The sequence below is a fragment of the Salvia splendens genome, chromosome 21 (genome assembly GCF_004379255.2).
Source record: "Salvia splendens isolate huo1 chromosome 21, SspV2, whole genome shotgun sequence".
Lineage (NCBI taxonomy): Eukaryota > Viridiplantae > Streptophyta > Magnoliopsida > Lamiales > Lamiaceae > Salvia > Salvia splendens.
The window spans coordinates 2,613,532-2,635,978 of NC_056052.1; the positions used below are offsets into that span (position 1 = coordinate 2,613,532).

The 22,447-nt window shown below is 44.4% G+C and overlaps 1 pseudogene; it reads right to left on the minus strand.

The window, feature by feature from the left end:
* Nucleotides 1-358: 358 nt before the first annotated feature.
* Nucleotides 359-3,785, minus strand: LOC121785306 (annotated as a pseudogene).
* Nucleotides 3,786-22,447: the final 18,662 nt, after the last annotated feature.

Below are 22,447 nucleotides of genomic sequence, written 5' to 3' on the forward strand. Positions count from 1 at the left end.
CAACGAACACAAAGTGAACAATTCAACAACTTCGATTACCCAATTGAAGTCTCTAGGATTACTAGGAAAGCCGCTAGTCTAGGCTAAGCCCTCTCTCGAGTGCACCCAACCCGTTGATTAACCATTAATATTGAAGTCTCCTTCTAATACTTCACAATTAACTCCTTAAAACAAAAGGCTCAAGCCCTCACTCTAGAATCCCTTCTCTCGAATGCAAATTATCTAGGTGTTGTTCATTCTTTTATCAATCCTAATTAGGTATCTCTCGATTACTCAAAACTAGGTTAACAAACTCAATTGGTAGCTAAGCAATTGAATTGAAAGAGCACAAGAATGAAACAAAGAAATCACAAGAGCATAGGTAATCAAAAGTCCTTAAATTAATCAAAAGCGTTCATTGTAGTCTTCTCTAAAACTCTACAAGGGATTTAGCTACTCATATTCAATGCAAATTCACAAGATAAATCCATGGAAAGTGAATTAAACATAAGAAAACTAATAAAGATACTCCCAAAGGTGGATTGAGTGGGCAAATCGTCTTCGTCTTCAACCTTCTTGATGAATCGGACTCTTTGTCGCTTTAATCTACTCTCCAATGTGAAAACTGCTCTTGGGGGCGTGTCTGCTGTCCTGGGCACGAAAACCTAGCTCCCCTTTTATACCCGGGGCGGAAATAATAGCAATTGACTCTCGCAGAACACATCGCCCGGTCGGGCGATTTTAAGTCGTCTAAACGCCCGGTCAGGCGATCTCTCGATGGCCCTGATTTCTTCACATCGCCCGGTCGGGCGATTCTTCCGAGGGATAACGCCCGGTCGGGCAAACTTTCTGTATTCGTTTCTTCTTTACACAAACGCCCGACCGGGCATTTCTCTTGTACACGAACGCCCGGTCGGGCACTTCTTCTGTAATCTAGCTTCAAGCTCGTTTTCAAGTAATTTTCATCTGTTTTATCCCCAAACACTAGACAAACTCATCAAAACACTTAAGTAGTGGATAATGGATGCAAACTCGAGTAATATGCTACAAAACATTGAAGTATTCACGTTAAACATCCAAAATACTTGCTATACTACGAGTTTATCAGTCGCTGCACTAGTAATTTTGTACTAAGACTTCATAAACCTAGTTATCGTACTCTGATTTTGATTGGTTTTGATTGGCAATGTACCACTTTCGCATTTGAAACTGATGTTTGAAATTGACTCACCATCTACGCTTATCTCTTCCTACCTTCAAGTTTTATTTAGTCACGCTTACTATCACTAGTAAGATGTGGTCGTGACACTTGTCCCGATTAAAAAATGTGTTATTTCGAATGGCATGAAATATAGTTCACCTTTCGTGATTGTATGAAGACGACTTCTTGAGCACGGCTCGTTCGCACAATCATTTGTCATAGATTCCACAATGCTACCGCTGAAGTACTCCTTCTCCTCGGCCTGCGAGTTCCCGAACCTCGGATTCTCCGACATGTAGCTGATCATCACCCGCTCATCCTAGGTCGCCATCTTGGCCGCCTTGCACATCACCCCCTTATGAAGGCTACTCCCGCCTCCTCCGCTGCAGCTCTTCCTCCCGGGGACGTGCTCCTTCACAGAGGCAGGGATCACGGCCCTCCTGAAGGAGCCCGTGCCCCCACACGCGATGAGGCTGAGCAGCATGGAGTTCCTGCTCAGCATCGGCTCGCTCCCGATGGGATCAGCCTCGCTGGGGACGGGGAGGCCGTCGCTCTGGGGGTTGTCGGAGGGGGTGGAGGAGGTGGTGGAGGGTGGCGAGGAGAGCGAGTTCGTGCCGAGGTTGAGCTCGGTGCGGGGCTGATGCCGCTCTTTAGCGAGTGCTTGTGCTTGATTTCATCCTCGGCTTCTTCGGTGGAGACGCCTCTCGAACAGGTGGTGTGCGTCGCGTCTTTCTCTTCGTATTCTTCGTCTTCGTCTTCCTCTTCCTCCTCTTCGACGTTCATCATTTCCTGCTTCGGAGATGGATTTCGGCATTTTGCAGGGTACAGATTTGCTTCCTAGTGCTGGAATTGCTGAGCATTGCCGAATTGTAGGTGGTGCAGCTTCTCTAAAATTCATCATTTTCAATTGGATTTTGTTGAAGTGACAAACAAACAAAGTGTGCTTTCTAGGGACAAATTGGTCTAAAAAAACAATGAAATTCGGTCAAATTATGATCCGTTTTCGTAATTTAGAAATTAGGCGAAAAAATCATAAAGTTTAAATTTGTCGCCATTACTTTACTACGAGTTTTTTTTTACCAAATTGTATCTAATATCGGTTACATGGATGTGAATGTCACCAATTCGTTAAACTTTGTGTCTAATAATGCATGATCGATCAAAATTCGATCAAAATTCATAATTAACAAACAAATCTAAACATCAAATATTTCCGTCCAATTTTAAAAATTATTATATGAGGGACCAAATTTCGACCAAAATTCATGATTTTAACCAACAGATCCAAGCATCCAAATTTCCATCAAATTTTAAAAATTATAGGACAGACCAAAATTCATGATTTTAATGAAAAAAATAATGAAGTTAATTACCAGCGCAGTCGACAAGTACTTCACATACCTTGAGCACATATTCACCTCCTTCCGATGGTAAAATCACATCATTTTGAGCCAAATCATTCCACACATACCCATTCTGAAGCTCCTATATTCCTTAAATCACAATTTATCTCTACAAATCAAAGGTAAAAAGGTAAAAAAAAATAGTACTAATAATAAACAATATAAAAAATCTATCAAATGAGGTAGTAGTACTAATTTTTTGATATTTAATTGTTAATGCAGTTGATATGTGACAATTCACAATTCAGTCCCAGTAACATAAATTTAGTAAAACAAAACAATATAAAAAATGTCAACGTTCACCTAAACGATGCAAAATCACACATCACTTCTGAAATTCTATATTCAAAAGTCTGAATTTGTTTACTGAAATTACTGAAATGTGATTAATAGGTAGTCCCCCACATATTTACTTTTTCTTCTTCCCTTTGTTTACTATCCTCCTTTTTGAAGTGAATGGAGTAAATTTGGGAACCTAATTAAATCTTTAATCATGATCAATTATCCATTATATGGCTTTGGATTCCATATTTGCACCAACTGCCTAATCATTTGTGTATGCTTTTACTTTTACTAAATCGACTTGTAATTATTAACTTCATTGACGCTCGTTGCTTCAATCATACTCATGATTTGTGATTGGAGAAATTAATCACACTTTTCCCAATCTAATATGTCTACCTTTTAGGGATGAATTACAATTTTTATACTATTATATCCTTCACTACATTTTAAATTTCAATGATCAGTGCATGTAATAAGTAGTACTAATAAGTAATCCTTTCGTCCTAGCCGTAGCGAGACATTTCATTTTCACACTTGTTTTGAAAAAATGAAGATAAATAGTTAAAGAGGAGATAAAATTAAGTATGAGAGCGAATAATGTAGAAGAGACTGGGATATAGGGATATACGAATAGCATATCTATTTTCATGTTTTTTTAGTCAAAATTTAATTAATTGTACAAATATTCTCTCTCTCTGCTTTAGCCCAATTGGATTCTCTGTACAATTTCTGAAATGGCTTAGAGGCCCAATTAAGGCAGGCCTATTAAATTAGATTCTCCTTGTCACGAATCTTGTTTCATCCCATGTTTTGTTATGGGTATTAATGTGGAATCTTATTTAATTATTCAAATTAAATTGTGAAACTTGAGAATATCTCAGCTTTAACTTAGTTAGAGTTACCCCTCCATCCGCCATTAGGAGTCTCATTTCTTAGCGGCACGAGTTTTAAGAAATGTTAAGAAAAGTGAGTCTTTTTATTTAAATAGACAGCAACTTTCAAAATGTAACTTTAGCATATACTATTATCGAAACAGACCTTAATAGTTGAATTCATTGACAATATATAATGTTTACTATATAGCGTAAGCCAAATCTCTGTTAGCAAATAAGTTCACTTGATTGTAACCAGACTATTTTAGGTTAGGTAGAGTTTTGGACGGGACCGAGCCGTGCTAAAGTGACAAAATGTAAAGTGGGCTTGGCTTGGCCCAGAGTACTAGACGATTTACACTAAGCTTAGAGGGATCGGGAGGTTATGGACAAGCCGAACTTGGTTCAGAGGAAAGACCCGGCGGGCTTAGGCCGAGCCAACCAAACTGATTGCCATCTCTAAGTGAAAATATTGAGTCTATGTTCAATGTAAAGTAGTAATACTTACTCGTCCCTTCAATATAGTTCAACCTTTTAAGTTCGTAGCAAGTAGGGTAAAAAATCACATTAGAAACCACGTTGATTTAGTAGTGTCAAATAGGATTAAAAAAGGCACGTAAGTTAGTCGAATATGGTAATTGACCTGCCGTGGAAAATAACAAACAACATGTAACATTTGTGATATTTAGACAAATTTTAAAGTTCATGAAAAATACCGAAATTTGGCCAAAGTTTATGATTTTGAGAACCAATATCTTTTAAATTTATTGGTTTATAAATAGAGTTACTATTTATTCGATTATGTGGGCCCCATGTATATAAATCAAATCCAGATTTATTTCTATTTGTTCCATACCATAGAAGGTGAACATGCCCTAAGTCTATAAGGATGAGAGAGAAGTAATGGACAAGTTCAATAAATTTTTTTACCTATAAGAGCACCCACAACCGTGCTCTTGCCAGCGGCATGGTTGTGGGCCCGGGCGGTACTATTCATGCCTGCTCTCTGGCAAGAGCACAACACCCACAACTGTGCTCTTCCGCAAGGACGAGCACAATTAATATAAAATTCAATTACACAAAAACATTTTCATAATACTAAAATTCATTAAAAAAACCACAATAAAAATTATAAATTACAAATAAAATAAAAAGACATAATTAAAATCCTAAAAATTAAAAATTACATAATTAAAATACTAAAAATTAAAAATTACATAATTAAACTCCTAAAAATTAAAAATTACATAATTATTGGCTAATATTACCCGAGGAAGACTACGCATCCGGCGCCACCAACCCCAATTATTTTTGGAGACCCAATATCATGGACTCGTGCGTTTGAAGTTGCGTAGGGGTCATAGTTGACCTATCGGCCATATTGAGTTGGGCCAAAAGGGTCCACAACGAGTTGTTCGGGGGTGGAGGTGGAACATAGGGTGCGGGTTCGGGAGCGGGGGCAGATGGAGTCGCGGCGCGACGGCGTTCGGCCGCCGCCTTCTTCCTTCCTTGCGGTAAGCGTCGGGAACCGCTTGGTCCGGCGTCGGGGCTACCCAAGTTAGCTTCGGCGAGTTGGCTAGCCACTTCTTCGCCGGCGTCGGATAGGGATGCCGACCGTGAGCGTTTGGAGGAGCCGCTAGAGGAGGATGTTACGCCTCCCAGATACTTCGGGTGCGTCCTCGTTTCCTGCCAAACATTAAGGTACTTGAACGACTTACCGTTCATGGATTGGTAGGTGCTCAGCGCGGCAGTGATGATGTCGACCTCGCTCCGCCCGCTCCCGGCATTCCGCGACTCCTGGAGGAAATAGCCGTTGAACTTGCCAATTTCGTCGTTGGCTCGGCCGATGCAGTTGCGCACCATACTCTCGTTGCGCTCGATCGTTCCCGGCGGCCGGTTTGCATTGTACCGCCGAGAGACGCGCCACCAAAAGTGATCGCCGGATTGGTTCGTGCCAACCACCGCATCTTCGGAGATTTCCAAGTACGACTTGAACAATCTATCCATCTCCGCCGGTGAGTACGGTGTGCGGACACCGGCGCGAGATGGAGGAGTCTGCGTTTGGGAAGGGACGGGAGGCCTAGGCTCCGGAGTCCACCCATATCGCCCATCGGAGCCACCTTGGTCGTCGACCGGGTATGGCCGGTAGCCACCCGGAACGCCCGAATCTTGGGTTTGAGGAGGGGCCGAATATTCCGTATCCGGACTAGGAAACGGTTGCGAGCGAACCATTCGGGGTTCCAACCGTGGGAGCCGCTTGGGTTGTCGTCGTGACCGGATATAGTGGTGTTGTAGGGTGTGAGAGGAAGATGAAAATGGATATGAGAGATTGAAGATGAGAATGGAGATGAGAGAATGATGATGAGAATTGTGTAGTGAAAGTGTGAATTTTTGGGAGTGAAATTGGGGGTATTTATAGATGAAAGTGTGTATTTTTGGGGTAAAAAAATGAAAAAAAAATTAAAAAGGTGTAAAAAACGGTTATAAACGGATATATTTTTTTGGGGAAGTGAATTTTTTTTTTATCGATTTTTTTATTAAAAAACCGATTTTTTTTTTTAAAAAAAAATTTTAAACTCAACGGCTATGCCGTTGACGAATGGGAGGGCGACACGTGTGCGTCCGCTGGCACGGACGTGCTCGATACATCGAGCAGCGCCGTGCCAGCGGCGCGGCTGCAGCGGCGGCGGTCCTTCGCCTTGCCAACGGCGCGGACGGCGGTGGCGACTTTCGCCACCGCTGCGGATGCTCTAATGAGAAAATTGAGGGCTATGTGCCAAATCACCCAGAAAAATTGGGTATTTGGGTTATGTAAAGGTGTTTAAGAAGCCCAATTACGTACAGATGGGCAAGAGTTGATAGCCCAATAATATTAAAAATTTGATGAATCAATTTCTTCAATCAATTACACATTTGAAATCTAAATTAAAACGTGTCATCTCAATAGAATTAAATCATTCAGATTTTGAATCCTAAATATTTAAAGATAATTAGAAATCTAAATTGCTAAAAACGTGATCAATTATAAAATCATTGTTTATGAATATAAGATATTAATAGTAGTTTTTTCCTTTTTACTTTAAAACGCGTCATCCAGATGATTAAACACTCAATAGCATAAAATCATTCAAATTTTGAAAGCTAATATTTATTTAAAGATAATTTTAGAAACTATTTTAGTTTAAGGGTGTCGAAATAATAATGTAGTTATAGCTTTTCATAACAATCTTCACATAAACAAATCGTATAAAATAAGAATGCAAATTATAATTTAAAATTTTATTAATATCAAATGTGAGAGACATCTAGAACTAAAATAAGTTGGATTACCGACGGAAACGATATTACCTAAGAAATTTCCAACGGATCCGGAAGCTCGTAGTGCAAAGGTAAAAATAATTTCCTGGTAAAAATAGGAATTATAATCAACAGAAATTTTCGTCGATAAAATTGTTGTTTTTTTAGTATAGGTTGGGATATTAAGCAAATTGGCACCACTAACCCTAAGGCTAGATAGATACGATCTACAATGCTACATAACATTCCTAAGAAATCTTTTATAGACCAAAAGCAATCGAACGTGGACAAACATAGCCAAGAATATAGTGACAATAAGCTTAGTTGTTAGGAAACATCAATTATTCTTTTCGAATTGATTGGAATCTCATAGTTGGGTACTTGTGATACTCTATATTTAACTATTATTTCACCCTAGCTAGTTATAGTACCAGTGAAATAAATAGTCATAGATTATAATCCTTGAATGTTATATACACTTATGTAAATACTATTCCCTCCATCTCATAATAGATGTCACACTTTACTTTTTAGTTTGTCTCATAAAATATATTACATTTTTTTTTGGAAAAAGTTCTCTCAAACATTAATATAAATATATTATTTTCTCTCTTCATGTAACACACAAAACTAACATCTCCTAAAATCTCTTGCTATTCTCCAACTATGTCATCTATTATGGGACGGGGGAGTACTAATTTTGTCCCCGAACAATAAACTAATTAAGAAAAGAACCTAAAGAAATATTCCTCTAAGAAAATATATTGTTATGTTGTGTAATGTTTAGGGCATCATTAAATACATTCACTTGTTGTAACATTTCAATGTGTTCAATTGTTTTATTTAGTCCCTCCGTCTACTAATTATGAAAAATATAATGTATTATCACATCATGCATCCACTTCCAAAAATCTTGGTAGTGTATAATATGAATTTGATGCAAATTTACAAAGTAAAAAAGATCGAGGTGGAGAGAAATTTACAAAGTAAAAATTTAATGTTGGAGGCTCAAATTATTGTTAATATTTATATGGTATTTTTGGTAACGAGGTCGTTAAAAGTAGTCGTAATGTAAGCAACATGGGTTCTGAGAAACATGAATAATAACGAGGGAAATAATAAGATTATTGATGGATCCGCGAATTTCTGATGTTAGTAAATGCTGGTAGAGAATGAAGACTACGACACAAAGAATTTACGTGGTTCGATTTACTGAAGTAAATCTACGTCCACGGGAAGAAGGGAGGGCAAGATTGTATTGCTTGATCTGGGATTACAGCTTACAACACAGACTTGCTATATGGTATTTTATCTCTAGAGAGCTTAACCTTTTTCTATCTGATCTAAGTTCTATTTATATATTGAACTAAGATCGTGGCTTGCATCACCACCCTAAGTCGTGGATGTCGTGTAGGTCATGGCCTAAGATCGTGGATGTAGCGTAGGTCATGGCCTACGATCGTGGCCTGAGTTGACACCAAGTGGTAGTGGGTGTGTTGGAAGTTGTGGAAATCCTGCATGGGTCCACTAACTCCTTGTTCGGTCGAATACTGAGACCGAACTGCTTTGGTTGCCGATCTGAGAGCAGAGCTTGATGCCGACCTGAGAGCAGAGCTTGATTGGTTGGCTTTTACCGAGCTGTAGGCTGAGGCCGAACTCTTTGTTCGGTCGAATACTGAGACCGAACTGCTTTGGTTGCCGATCTGAGAGTAGAGCTTGATTGGTTGGCTTTTACCGAGCTGTAGGCTGAGGCCGAACTCTTTGGTAATGCCGAACTCATACTCTTCCTTGGGCTTTGGGCTGATGGGCCGTCATTGCTGTTGGGCTTGTTTAGTACGCACCCCATCACTACCCCCCCCGAAGGGCGAAGTGAATCACTTCGGCGAAGTGAGTCACTTCGGCATTCTGGATAAAGGCAAGGGGGAGGCTGATGTCAGGGGACGTGCCTTGCATTAAATGCGACAGTAAAATCCGGCCGTTGAATCCTGAAAAGGTGGGATTCGAAACGGTGCGACGATTTTGAAATCTTCGCCGAATCTGATAAATACCTCCTTTCTTCATCATTGAAGCACTTTTGCGACTGCTTCTTCTGCACTCTCTCTTTTTTGCGAAAATTCTCTCTCCGCTTTCAAGAATTTCTTCAGACTTTCTTCACCTTCAAAAAGTAAGAAAAATGTCTTCTTCTTCTTCTTCGGAGTCGGGTAGCGGTAGGAGAGGCGGTAAGGGGTCTTCTGGCCGGAAAGAGTCCGGGGAGAAGACCGTAGAGTATTTCCATAGTATTTTGAGTAAGGATACTGTGATATCCCTACCCGAAAAATACTTTTTTCCTGGGGGGAAGGTGGTGGTACCTGACGGTGATCATAGGGCTGACTCCCCGCCGGAGGGTTACGCCACCGTGTACGAGGCCTGCTTAGAATGCGGGCTTCGTTTCCCCCTCCCTTCTGCTTTTATAGATTTACTAGATTTTTTTCAGCTTCCTTTAGGCCAGGTGACTCCGAACTCTTGGAGGCACTTGTCGGCCTTCGCTGCCGAACTCCGTAATTTAGGAAGGGATTTGTCTTTGAAGGCGATCCTTAAATTCTTTCAATTTAAGAGGAAGGGGTCTTGGTTTTACTTGATCCCTGTACAGCCCTTTAGGGCCTTTTGTAAAACGAAGTGGCCGAAGTGGCAAAACCGCTTCTTCTACTATGATAGGACCGCGGCTCCTAGTTTTCCCTGGAGAGGGCCGAAGTCCGTTATCCGTCATCCTCGGCCTGAACCGTTGGACGAGCTCGATGGCGAGCTCAACAAGATTCCCATAGTTAGGAAACAATACACGGAGTCTGAGCTCGTCAAGGGCGACGTCGTGTTCGACATCTCGTCTTCGGACGAAGAGGCCGAGGGTGAGGATTTCTCTTTATCTTTATGCTCTGCTGCTTTAACGAAGAAAACTAACCTTGTTTTCTTGCTTTTTGGCAGTGTACATGCTGAATAAGGCTATCCGAAAGTCCTCCGAGCTTGTGGAGCCGGAGAGGCAGAGAGCCCCTCGCTCGGCGTCTGAAGCCGAGAAGGATCCGAAGAGGCAAAAAACCTCTTCTTCGGATTCGAAAGAGCCGGAGTCGTGTTCGGCTAAAGGGAAGGGGAAATTTCATGAGTCCCCAAGAGTGCCGGGGAAAGACCTGGTCATCTCCGAGGTGGTTGCAGACATCCCGGAACACGTCCCTGAGCCTTTTCAATGGCCGACGAATTTTGTGGAGGTAAGCTTTCTGACTTGGCTTCTTTTCCACATTTTTTGATGGCCATTCTGTTGAGTTTTTTCCTTGTTCATCTTCAGAGAGCCAAGCTCGTCTCCGTGGAGCTCTCCAAAGCATCCCACGACTACGAGGAGATGCAGAAGAAGTTGCATCTTGCTCGTAGTCTGGCCGAACAGGCTGAGGCCAAATTTGAGAGGGCCCGAGCTGCTAGGATCTCGGCTCAGGATGAAGCCCGGTCAGCCAAAAACCAGCTCATCATCCTGCAAGAGCAGACGAAGCACCGGGAGGCTCAGAAGGAGGCTGCCGCCGTGGCTGCCCAGGGGGAGGCTCTCCGTGTTTACACGGAGAGACTCTTTTTGAGCAGCCAGTTCTCGGCCTTTGTCGGTAGTCTGGTAAGGCTAATTGCCGATAAGGGCGAGCAGGGGCCCGACGTCGTGTTGCCTCTGTACAGCCGAGAGATAGCAGCTCGGCTTCAGAATCTGCCGCTCCTTGAGGAGCTCGCTTCATCCTCGGTCCTGCTTTCTGCAGACCGAGTCCGGAGTTGTCGAGCTGATCGGGACGAGAACCTGGAGGCTATCTTTGCCTCCGTGGGACCCGTTTCACCCGCTTCGACTTACAACGGAGAGGGTGAGGCCGAGCCGCTGGAGCTGGAGGCCGAAGTCGAGCGGGCCGGGCATCCTGAGAAGGAAGCCGATCAGGAGGCGGAGGCGAGGCCGGCAGGATGCGAGGCCGAGGCTGAGGTAGCACAGGAGAAAGAAGCTGAACCAGACCGAGGATCCGGAGACGAAGCTGGCGGAGTATGATTTCGTCTCCCTTCTCTTAGTCTAGTTTCTTCCTTGTAAAATGGCCTTGAAGCCCTCCTAGTGTAAAAAATTTTCCTTGTGAATGAAAAATTCTCTACACTTGTCTTCGTATAGCTTTTCGTACTCGCCTTTATTCCTGTTGTATTTTACTATCTGCTCGGTACAGCTGCCGAACTAATATAGCTGCTTTGTACTCAAGGAGATGGAGATACTTCACTGGAAACGGCTGTACTCTTCGGCTTTAGACGAAGCTGAGAAAAGAGCTATAGCCGATCAGACGAAGAATGACGAGCTTCTGGCTCGTTTAGTGAAGCTGGAGGCCGATAATAAGGACTTAGAGTCCGATAAGAAGGATCTGGAGGCCGAGCTGAATACGACCATTGCTGAGAGGACTGCGTACGAGGATTACATCCGTGTGCGCGGGGGAGTGACCATATCAGATGTTCAGAGTCGAGTTGACGAACTGTGGGAGGAATATCATGTACTCCGGAGGAACAATGCGCTGGAGAGCTTGGCTTGCCAACAAGTTGTGAAATCATTACGGCGCTGGGCTTCTCGGTACGACATCATTCTTTCCCGGCGTCCCGCAATCGAGAGATTCCTTAGGCATTTCCCGCCAACAGATGCTCGCACTCCAGATCAAGCCTCTGGTTCCCTTGTTCAAAATCCTACTCCAAGTCAACAACGAACTCCGGAACAGCCGGAAACGTCAAGACGAGAACGGGCTCAGGAGCAACCGGAATCGTCAAGACAGGGACGGACTGAAATTCGCCGAGGAGTTGTGACTATGAGCGAGCAAGATCAGCAGATGCTTATTGCAGAGACTCTTCATCGCCGAGGGGTTAGAGCTTCTGGGGCTCGCGGAAGAGGTGTTGGGTCGAGGATAGCGTCTCGTCGACCTGCTTATTCTTCATCTGCTCGGAACAACCGAACTCGGCTTCCAGAGGATTTTGCAGATAGGTGGCTTAACTTCAGCAACCCTGGACATTAGAATAGTCCTTTGTAATAGCGTAACGCCATTTTGTAGGGTAGCTGAGTTGTATGCCGAACAAGATTTGAAAAATGAAATTTTGTTTTCGCTTCTAACACTGTATTTACAGCTTAGCGAAAAAATTTCATCGTACTTGTCCTCGGTCTTATGAAGTAAACTTCTTTGACCGGACTTGGTCCTTGGTCTTATGAAGTAAACTTCTTTGACCGGACTTGGTCCTTGGTCTGATGAAATAAACATCTTTGACCGGACTCGTCTTTGGTCTGATGAAATAAACATCTTTGACCGGACTCGTCTTTGGTCTGATGAAATAAACATCTTTGACCGGACTCGTCTTTGGTCTGATGAAATAAACATCTTTGACCGGACTCGTCTTTGGTCTGATGAAATAAACATCTTTGACCGGACTCGTCTTTGGTCTGATGAAATAAACATCTTTGACCGGACTTGGTTTGTGTCCTAATTTGGCGAGTTTTATCGCTCGGATCGGACTTTCCGTTGTCCTAATTCGGCGAGTTTTATCGCGTGGATCGGACTTTCCCTGTTAACCGAAGTGGTCTCATGCAGTAAACCTCTTTGACTAGACATGGTCGTCCCCGGTCTTATGAGGTAAACTTCTTTGACCGAACTTGGTCGTCCTAATTCGGCGAGGTTTATCGCGTGGATCGGACTTTCCCTTATTGCAGTTCGTTTCAGACGAAGTGCTTATTAAGCTGAATTGCGGTCTTGTATCCTCCTTGGAAGCTTGGACTCACAATCGTTGGCTTATTGCAGTTCGTTTCAGACGGACTGCTTGTTAAGCTGAATTGTGGTCTTATATCCTCCTTAGAAGCTTGGACTCACAATAGTCTTTAATAATCGATCTAAAAAGGGGATCAGTCTTTAAAGAACGATATACCTTGGTACCATTTGTAAGAGACGACAAGCACATAGAGACAGAACACATAGAGAAAAAATGAAAAAGATGAAGGAAAAAAACTTTAAACTTTTTTTTTTAAAAAACGACAAGTAAAAGGTACAAGTAAGAAACAAACAAATAAAAACACATACCCCTATGACCGAACTAGACACGAGACGGACTGACCGGACTTTTGTCTCTTACAAGTGGAACTTCTTGAGGTTGGAGACGTGCCATGTTCGGGGTACTTGTTCTCCTGACATGTGAGTCAATTTATAAGACCCTTTGCCGAGGACTTCTGACACCCGATATGGACCCTCCCATGTGGGTTCGAGTTTGCCCAGCTTTTCTGCTCGGCTTACTTCGTTGTTTCTCAAGACGAGATCTCCCACTTGAAATTGAAGCTTTTTCACCCTTTGGTTATAATACCGGGCTACTTGCTCCTTATACTTGGCTGCTTTTATGCACGCCAATTCTCTTCTTTCTTCGGCGAGATCTAGTTCTGCTCTCAGTCCGTCGTCATTCATTTCTGAGGAGAAATTTAGAGTTCGGGGACTGGGTACGCCGATCTCCACCGGAATTACGGCTTCAGTGCCGTACACCAGACTATACGGAGTTTCACCGTTGGAGGTTTTGGGTGTAGTTCGGTAGGACCATAGGACTTGAGGGAGATTTTCTACCCATTGTCCTTTGGCTTGTTCTAACCGAGCTTTTAACCCTTTCACCAGAATCCGGTTCGTTACTTCCGTTTGTCCGTTTGCTTGGGGATGGGAGACCGAAGTGAACCGCTGTTGAATGTTCAGCTCTTGGCACCAATTCTTGAACGTCTTGTCGGTGAACTGAGTCCCATTATCCGAGATGAGGATGTGGGGTATGCCAAATCGGCACACTATGTTCTTCCAGACGAAGTCCAATGCCTTTGAGCTCGTTATCGTAGCTAATGGTTCAGCCTCCACCCACTTCGTGAAGTAGTCCACGGCAACGATAAGGAATTTCATTTGCCGAGGAGCTTGAGGAAGTGGTCCCACTATGTCTATGCCCCATTGCATGAAAGGCCAAGGGCTTTGCATAGTGTATAGATCGGTCTGCGGCATCCTTGGGACATTTGCATGAATTTGGCACTTCGTACACTTCTTGACGAGCTGCACTGCCTCTTGTACCATGGTTGGCCAATAATATCCCCATCTCAGAACTTTTTTAGCTAAAGCTCTGGCTCCGATGTGGCTACCGCACGATCCTTCATGAACTTCTCTGAGGATGTAGTCCGTCTCTTCTGGTCCTACGCACCGCAATAACGGCTGGAGGTAAGACTTTCTAAAGAGGACTCCTTCATGAAGTTCGTACCGAAGTGCTCGGCACGTGATCTTCCGAGCTTCTCTCTTATCCTCGGGCAATTGTCCTTGATCCAGATACTGCAAGATCGGCGTCATCCAGTTCGGCGAGCTGGATACTGAATGTACCTCGGCTTCATCAATGCTTCGATGCATTAATTCTTCCGCCTTTGAGCTCGGATCTGAGGCCAACTTACTTAAGGTATCTGCTCGGCTATTTTCCGCTCTGGGAATGCGGATTATCCGAAAATAGGAGAAATTTCGGCTGATGCTTTGCGCTTTGTCCAAATACTTCTTCATTCTCTCGTCACGAGCTTCACTTGTACCCAACATGTGATTTACTATGACTTGTGAATCACAATGGACTTTGAGAGATTTGACGAGCAGACTTTGCGCTAACTGGAGTCCGGCCAGGAGGGCTTCGTACTCGGCTTCATTATTAGTAGTGGGGAATAGGAACCGAAGTGAGTAGGTTACCTCGTGTCCGTCGGGAGCGACAAGTAGAATACCAGCTCCACTTCCCATCTTGTTTGAAGCTCCATCTACGAATCCGCTCCAGCAGTCCGGCGGCTCTACTTCGGATTCCAAGGGCTGTGCTAGTTCGGCATTGGCGGAATTCTTCTGTTCGGCAATAACAGGAATTGCTTGATCGAACTTTGCTTCTGCAAGAAAATCTGCCAAGGCTTGTCCTTTGATGGCTTTCCGAGGTAGATATTCAATTGTGTGCTCTCCCAACTCTATAGCCCACTTGGCGATTCTGCCTGATGCTTCTGGTTTGGTCAACACTTGCCGAAGTGGCAGATCAGTTAAGACGCATACCTTGTGAGCATAGAAGTATGGCCGCAGTCTCCTTGCTGCATTTACTAATGCCAGAGCAATCTTTTCCAGAGGTTGATACCTGGTTTCTGGACCTCTTAATGCTCGGCTTGTAAAATAGATGGGAAGCTGCTTTAGGCCTTCTTCTCGTACAAGCACCGCGCTGATGGTTTGATCCGATGCCGCTAAGTATAAGAATATTACTTCGGCTTCGGTTGGAGCAGAGAGAATAGGAAGCTCGGCTAGATAACTTTTGAGCTCGTCAAAGGCCTTTTTCTGCTCGGCTCCCCACTCGAACTTTGGTGCCTTTTTCAACACCTTGAAGAACGGCAGTTGCTTTTCGGCTGCTTGGGAAAGGAATCGATTCAGTGCGGCTAGACATCCGGTTAGCCTTTGCACGTCATGTATGGACTTCGGCATTGCCATGTTCTGAACGACTTGAACTTTTGAGGGGTTTGCCTTGAGTCCGTCCTTTGAAACCCAACAACCCAGAAACTTTCCCGAATCTACCAAAAAGGTACACTTTTGGGGATTAAGTTTGAGGTTGGCTTTCTTGAGCACGTTGAGAGTGGACTTGAGGTTGTGCTCGTACTCCGAAGTGCTTTTGCTTTTGACGACTATATCGTCAACATACACTTCGACCTCCTTTCCAATCAGGCGCCGAAAAAGCTTGTCTACCATCCTTTGATAAGTGGCTCCGGCATTCTTTAAACCGAATGGCATCTTTTTATAAGCGAAAATGCCGAAATCAGTAATGAAGGCCGTCTTTGAAGCGTCAATCTCATCCATTAAAACTTGATGGTATCCTTTGTATAGATCAAGAAAACAAAAAATTTCAAAGCCTATCAAAGCTTCTACTTTTTTATCTATGTTCGGAAGGGGATAGCAATCTTTGGGACAGTGCTTATTTAGATCGGTGAAATCTATGCACATCCGCCATCCTCCTTCCTTTTTCTTGATCATGACAGGATTGGCCACCCACGAAGGATACTTCACTTCGAATAACACATCCGCCTTCAATAATTGACGGACTTCGTCATGGATGACTTGACTTCGTTCTGCCGCAAAGAGTCTTTGCTTCTGTTTTATCGGCCGGACCGAAGGATCAATATTTAAACGATGAGTGATTACCTCGGGGGGCACTCCGGTCATGTCCAACGGAGACCATGCAAAGACGTCTTTGTACTCCTTGAGGAGCTGGATGGTTTTTTCCCGAAGTAGAGGCGTTCCCGCGAAGCCGATCTTAACCGTTCTGGATGGATCGTCTTCGTACAGCTGAACTGTCATCGAATTCGGCTCCGGTATGACTTCGGTCATTGCCTCTGACTCCGGCTGCTGTGATTGCTATGCTTGGTGGTGCCGATCTGAATGCTCGGCACTTCTAAGCGCAATTTGCAGACATTCCTTTGCTCTCTTTTGGTCACCTCGGATGACCGCTATCCCTCCTTTAGTAGGGATCTTGATGGTGAGGTGATAAGTGGAGCAAATGGCCCGAACTGTGTTGAGCCAGTCTCTTCCCAGGATGACGTTGTACGGGGACCGAGCTTTCACCACGAAAAACTCAATCATCGTACTGGAGCTAGTAGGCGCTTTCCCCACCGTGATCGGAAGGCTGATAATACCTTCAGGGCGGGTGTCCTCCTGGGCGAAGCTCTTCAGGGGAAGCGGAGCCGGGCTGAGCCGAGCTGGGTCCACTTCTAGTTTGTCGAAGCACTCTTTAAAAAGAATGCTGACTGACGCTCCTGTATCCACAAACACCCTGTGGATCAGTTTGTTTGCCACTCCGGCTTGGATGACAATGGCGTCTTGGTGAGGAGAGATGGCCGGGACGGGATCAGCATCCGAGAACGTAATCACTTCGTCCTGCTTCAGCCTTTTATGCGTTGGCTCCTCTCGATTGGAGCCCCTGCGCTCTGACTTCAGGGACGACTTGGTCTTCCCGGCAGGGAGAGCGTCAATAGTCAGGATTACTCCATCATATTGCGGCTCGTCATCGTCTTCGGGATCCGGCTGCCTTTTCGGATCCTGAGGAGCGCAGTTCGCACCTCTCTGCTTCTTATTCTTCTTTGACTGCTTGCTTTGGTATTTTTTCAATGTCCCTGCCCTCACAAGAACATCGATACCTGCAGCCAAGTTTCTGCACTCCTCGGTATCGTGACCGTGGTCTTGATGGTAGGAGCAGTAGTTATCCTGGGGTCGGCGCGCGGCTGATTTCGTCATCCGCTTTGGCTTTTCGAACAGGTCAGAGTGCAGTTCGAAAATTTCCGCTCTCGGCTTATTCAGCGGTACGAACTGAGCGGGCGGCTTCTCGGGATTGAGACGGGGTCCCAATCTGTCTTGCACCGGAGTCCTTTGAATCCTTTCAAAAGGAGTTCGGCGAGGATGTCCCTGATCGTCAAAAGGAGTTCGGCGAGGATGTCCCTGATCGCTATGATCGGGCTTCCTCCTGTCTCCTCGGGATGAGCTGTCTAAAGACCGTTTGCGACGGTCAGCCTCATCGGCACGGGAGAACTGGTCCGCAATGTCCCACATCTCTTGAGCTGTTTGCGGACTGCATTCCACGAGCTTTCTGTAGAGAGCTCCGGGCAGGATTCCATTTTGGAATGCCGAAATGACAAGTAGATCGTTGAGATCATCTACTTGTAGGCATTCCTTGTGGAATCTCGTCATGAAGTCGCTGATCCTTTCGTCGCGACCTTGACGTATAGAAAGCAGCTGAGCCGAAGTGATCCGGGCTTCCGCTTTCTGAAAGAACCTCCTGTGGAAAGCATCCATTAGATCTCGGTAAGATCTAATGCTGCCTTGGGGGAGGCTATCGAACCACCTTCTCGCGTTCCCGATGAGCAGCTCGGGAAACAGCTTGCACATGTGGACCTCGTTGAGACCCTGGTTCGCCGTGTTATATTGATAGCGTCCCAAGAAATCATGAGGATCCACGAGTCCGTCATAGGTTATCGACGGAGTTCGGTAGTTCTGTGGTAGGGGAGTTCGGGTAATATCGTCCGAGAACGGAGTCCTCAATGCTCCGTACATGGCGAACCCGACATTTCTTCGGTATGGAGGAGATGGAGTTCTCCTGTGATTCCGGTACCGAGGATTCTTTCTCCTGGAAGACATGACACTACTGCGGTAGTGACTATCTCGTATGGAGGGAGAGGGGGAATCCGCCGTTTTCGTCTCCGGCTGCTTTTGGCTTTTTTGCAGGAAGGTTAAGAATTCCTCCTGCTTTTCAGCCAAAAACTGCTTGACAGCCTCATTCAAATCGGGCTGTTGGGAAGACTCAGTGGGACGATTTTTGGAGCGGCTTGTTCCTTCGCCATGAGAACTGGTGGTGGATTTATCCCTAGGCTGTTTTCCAGACCTATGGGATGGATTGGCTTCCTCCTGGTTCTCACGGGTAGGAATACGGGTACTCTGCGATCTGGTATGCATTTTTTGGGTGGAAAAAATGGATCAAAAATTCGCTTTATCACAAATTTTGTTCTTCGTTTCCCACAGACGGCGCCAGTGATGGATCCGCGAATTTCTGATGTTAGTAAATGCTGGTAGAGAATGAAGACTACGACACAAAGAATTTACGTGGTTCGATTTACTGAAGTAAATCTACGTCCACGGGAAGAAGGGAGGGCAAGATTGTATTGCTTGATCTGGGATTACAGCTTACAACACAGACTTGCTATATGGTATTTTATCTCTAGAGAGCTTAACCTTTTTCTATCTGATCTAAGTTCTATTTATATATTGAACTAAGATCGTGGCTTGCATCACCACCCTAAGTCGTGGATGTCGTGTAGGTCATGGCCTAAGATCGTGGATGTAGCGTAGGTCATGGCCTACGATCGTGGCCTGAGTTGACACCAAGTGGTAGTGGGTGTGTTGGAAGTTGTGGAAATCCTGCATGGGTCCACTAACTCCTTGTTCGGTCGAATACTGAGACCGAACTGCTTTGGTTGCCGATCTGAGAGCAGAGCTTGATGCCGACCTGAGAGCAGAGCTTGATTGGTTGGCTTTTACCGAGCTGTAGGCTGAGGCCGAACTCTTTGTTCGGTCGAATACTGAGACCGAACTGCTTTGGTTGCCGATCTGAGAGTAGAGCTTGATTGGTTGGCTTTTACCGAGCTGTAGGCTGAGGCCGAACTCTTTGGTAATGCCGAACTCATACTCTTCCTTGGGCTTTGGGCTGATGGGCCGTCATTGCTGTTGGGCTTGTTTAGTACGCACCCCATCAATTATCAATAATTTTGCAACTTTGATTATCTCAATATCATATAATAATATTCGTATCCATAACATTTCGTTGAACTACACGTAGCATGAAAAGAAATTGATGCATAAATTAAATATCAAAGTTAATTACATGGCAACTTTAGGATTTGGCACATGAGCGAAGACTACTTTGGTGAAGAAGGTGTGAGGGGTTTCCCCATAGCTCATAGGCATAAGGTATCATTAAGTGGAGTATTTATCTTTGAGGCCAACTTGCTAGTTTTCTACAAATGATGCTAGATGAGCTAGGGGTGTATAGAGTGTCGGTTTCTCGTGATTTTTTGGTTTACTGTGGATTGTCGATTCTTGATGGTTGTTGTCGGATGTTTCCCTCCTCTTGTTTCTATTTCTCTTTTTCGACTCTTGTTTAGTAGATTTTCTTTTTCGGGTATGGGCTAGGCTGATCTTGAGGATGGGCTTGTCTGTGTGTCTTTTGTGTGTGTCTTTTGATGTATTTTTTAAGCAATAAAACTCATTTTGAATTGTTACAAAAATACACAAACTTATAAGCTGTTTCTACGAACATATCTTTCTTGCATGTTCATGTTCATATTAGTAAATGAATAAGTTTTAGGAAATACTAATACAAACTAAGTTAGAAAAAATTAATAGAATGAGGATCTTATCTTTATATATTACTTTTATAGTACTAAAATGTAGTAAATGAAATCATGAAATATTAGAATGTGGATTTATTTATTAAAAATGAAATAAAATACTTAATGACTGATTTCTCAAAATAAAAATATGAGACATTTAATAATGGATGAAGAGAGTAATATAATTATAATGAAAAAATACGAAAGTTTTGTGTAGACACTATATTTTGTGTTTTATATCAGAAAAAAACAAGATTAAAGTATCATAACACAAAATTCTAAGCAATTGGCTAACTAATTTAAGGAATGGTGATGCTTTTAACACCCACTTTTCGAGTACATGAGTTGTTGGTGGTGTTAGAAGGGTCCCTCCAATGACAACACTAATCCCATAATTAATTTGTTGGGTTAATGTTAATTAATCCCATAGAAAATTCACTAGTTAATTATTTATCTTTTATGTTGTTTTACAGCCTTGTCACATTATGTCAAGTTGCACTATAATGCCCGACCCCAATAATAGACACATTTTGTCACATAATTATGTTGAAAATGATTTTTATAAGACTTTAGCATTGCCTAACAAGGTGACCGGTCTAGTATGTGACACAATTTTCTAATATATGGGTCACTTTCTTGAACATTAGAATAAAAAAAAGGTGAAAATATCATACACATACTTAATTTTTTTTGTCAAAAACTCTACTTAGAGAAGTGGACCATATTAAGAGAAGATTGATTGTTATGTCATATCATTATAATATACAGGATTTATGGGATGGTGGTAATATGCTTGCGTCACGTTTATTTTTTTAAGAGAATGGTGAATAATATTTTTATGGTGTTCTTTTGAGTCATTAAGTGGCTTGAATTTCAATCAATTAGATCGTTTATTAAATATAGAGTATTACTTAAGAAGCTGTTCAAATTCATTGTTTGTGTTAAAACTTTTCTAGTAAGTTTGAATGTGTCCCATACACTCAAACATATCAATCTAAGGGCACCCGCAACGCGTGCCGCCGGCGTTCCGCGTGCCGTTCCGTCGGAACGGTTTCGCCGCGGAACGCGTTGCGGCGCACCGTTCCGCTCCCATTCCGTTCCCATTCCGTTCCGCGTGCCGACGGCACGGAACGCGGCACGGCTTGTGCCGCCACGCGCTCGGGCGACGTGGCGCTCCCCGCTTCGTGCGTGCTTCCCACTCGCCGGCCCGCGAGTGGGACACTTCAGCGATGACGCAATAATTAATTTTTTTTAAAAAAAATATATTTTTATAATTTTTTTAAACGGTCATATTACCGTTTTTTTAACTTTTTTTTTAATTTTTTTTATTTTTATTTTTATTTTCTTATTCTATAAATACACCTAATTTATTACATTTCACACACAACTACACATCTACTCTTCCTAAACCAACATCAATTCCTCTCCAATTTTCTATTTCAATCTCCTTCACAAAATGTCCGGCGACGGGAATTACGGCGGTGGCGGCTCCGGTGGGTGGGATCTCAACGCGTTCGGCGATTGGGAGACCATGTACAACACACTAGGTGGTTCCGGGTCGTCGACGCCGGGCACCCAGGGGTCGGCGACGCCGGGTGGGTACCAACCACCCACTTTCGATGTGGATGCCTACGCTCGACCACCCGGCTCGCGGCTTTCTCAGGGTTTGTCCCAGATTCGGGAGGATATCCCCGTAGAACCCACCCAGGGAGGAAGCCGAGGCGGTGGAAGCTCTAGGGCTGCGTCTGAGGCACCCGAGGAGGAGGAGGAGGAGGAACTGGAGGATCTGGGCCGGCATCCGTACAACAACGAAGAAACTAAGGCGGTGTACACCGCCTGGCTCACCGTCTCGTACGATCCCATCGTCGGGAACCAACAAGCCGCCAAGTGCTTCTGGGAAAAGGTCCGTGATGTCTACCACCAGACTAAGCCGAAAGGGGCTCGGAAGCGCAAATATACAATGCTCCGTGCTCACTTTGGCCGAGTCGACGCACAGGTCAAAAAATTTTGCGGCATCTACGCGGCCGAAGCGGCGAACTACCAAAGCGGAGCTTCGGGCGCCGACATTCTGAGGGCGGCTTTGCGCGTTTTCTACCAGGACACCGGCCTACAGTTCAAATATGTTGATATTTGGCAGCTCGTCAAGGACGAGGAAAGGTGGGCCGGCGGTGTCCGCTCGAGCTCGGGCTCAACCTCAAAGCGCACGAAGCACACGGCGAGCGGCCGCTACTCGTCTGGTGACACCGGTGAGGCCAGCGAGGGTACACCGCAGGTGTTTGGGGGTACGGGGGATCCAATGCCCGACGAATACGGGGGATCCAGCCGTGGGCGCCGTCGGTCGCAAGGGACGAAGGCGGCGAAGACGGCTAGAGCGAGGAAGGGCCAAGGCGAATCAAGCCAGTCGGCCTCGGGATCGGGCTCGCGGGGAGGCTCGGACACACTTATGGTGGCGTACATGACCGCCACAATGGCG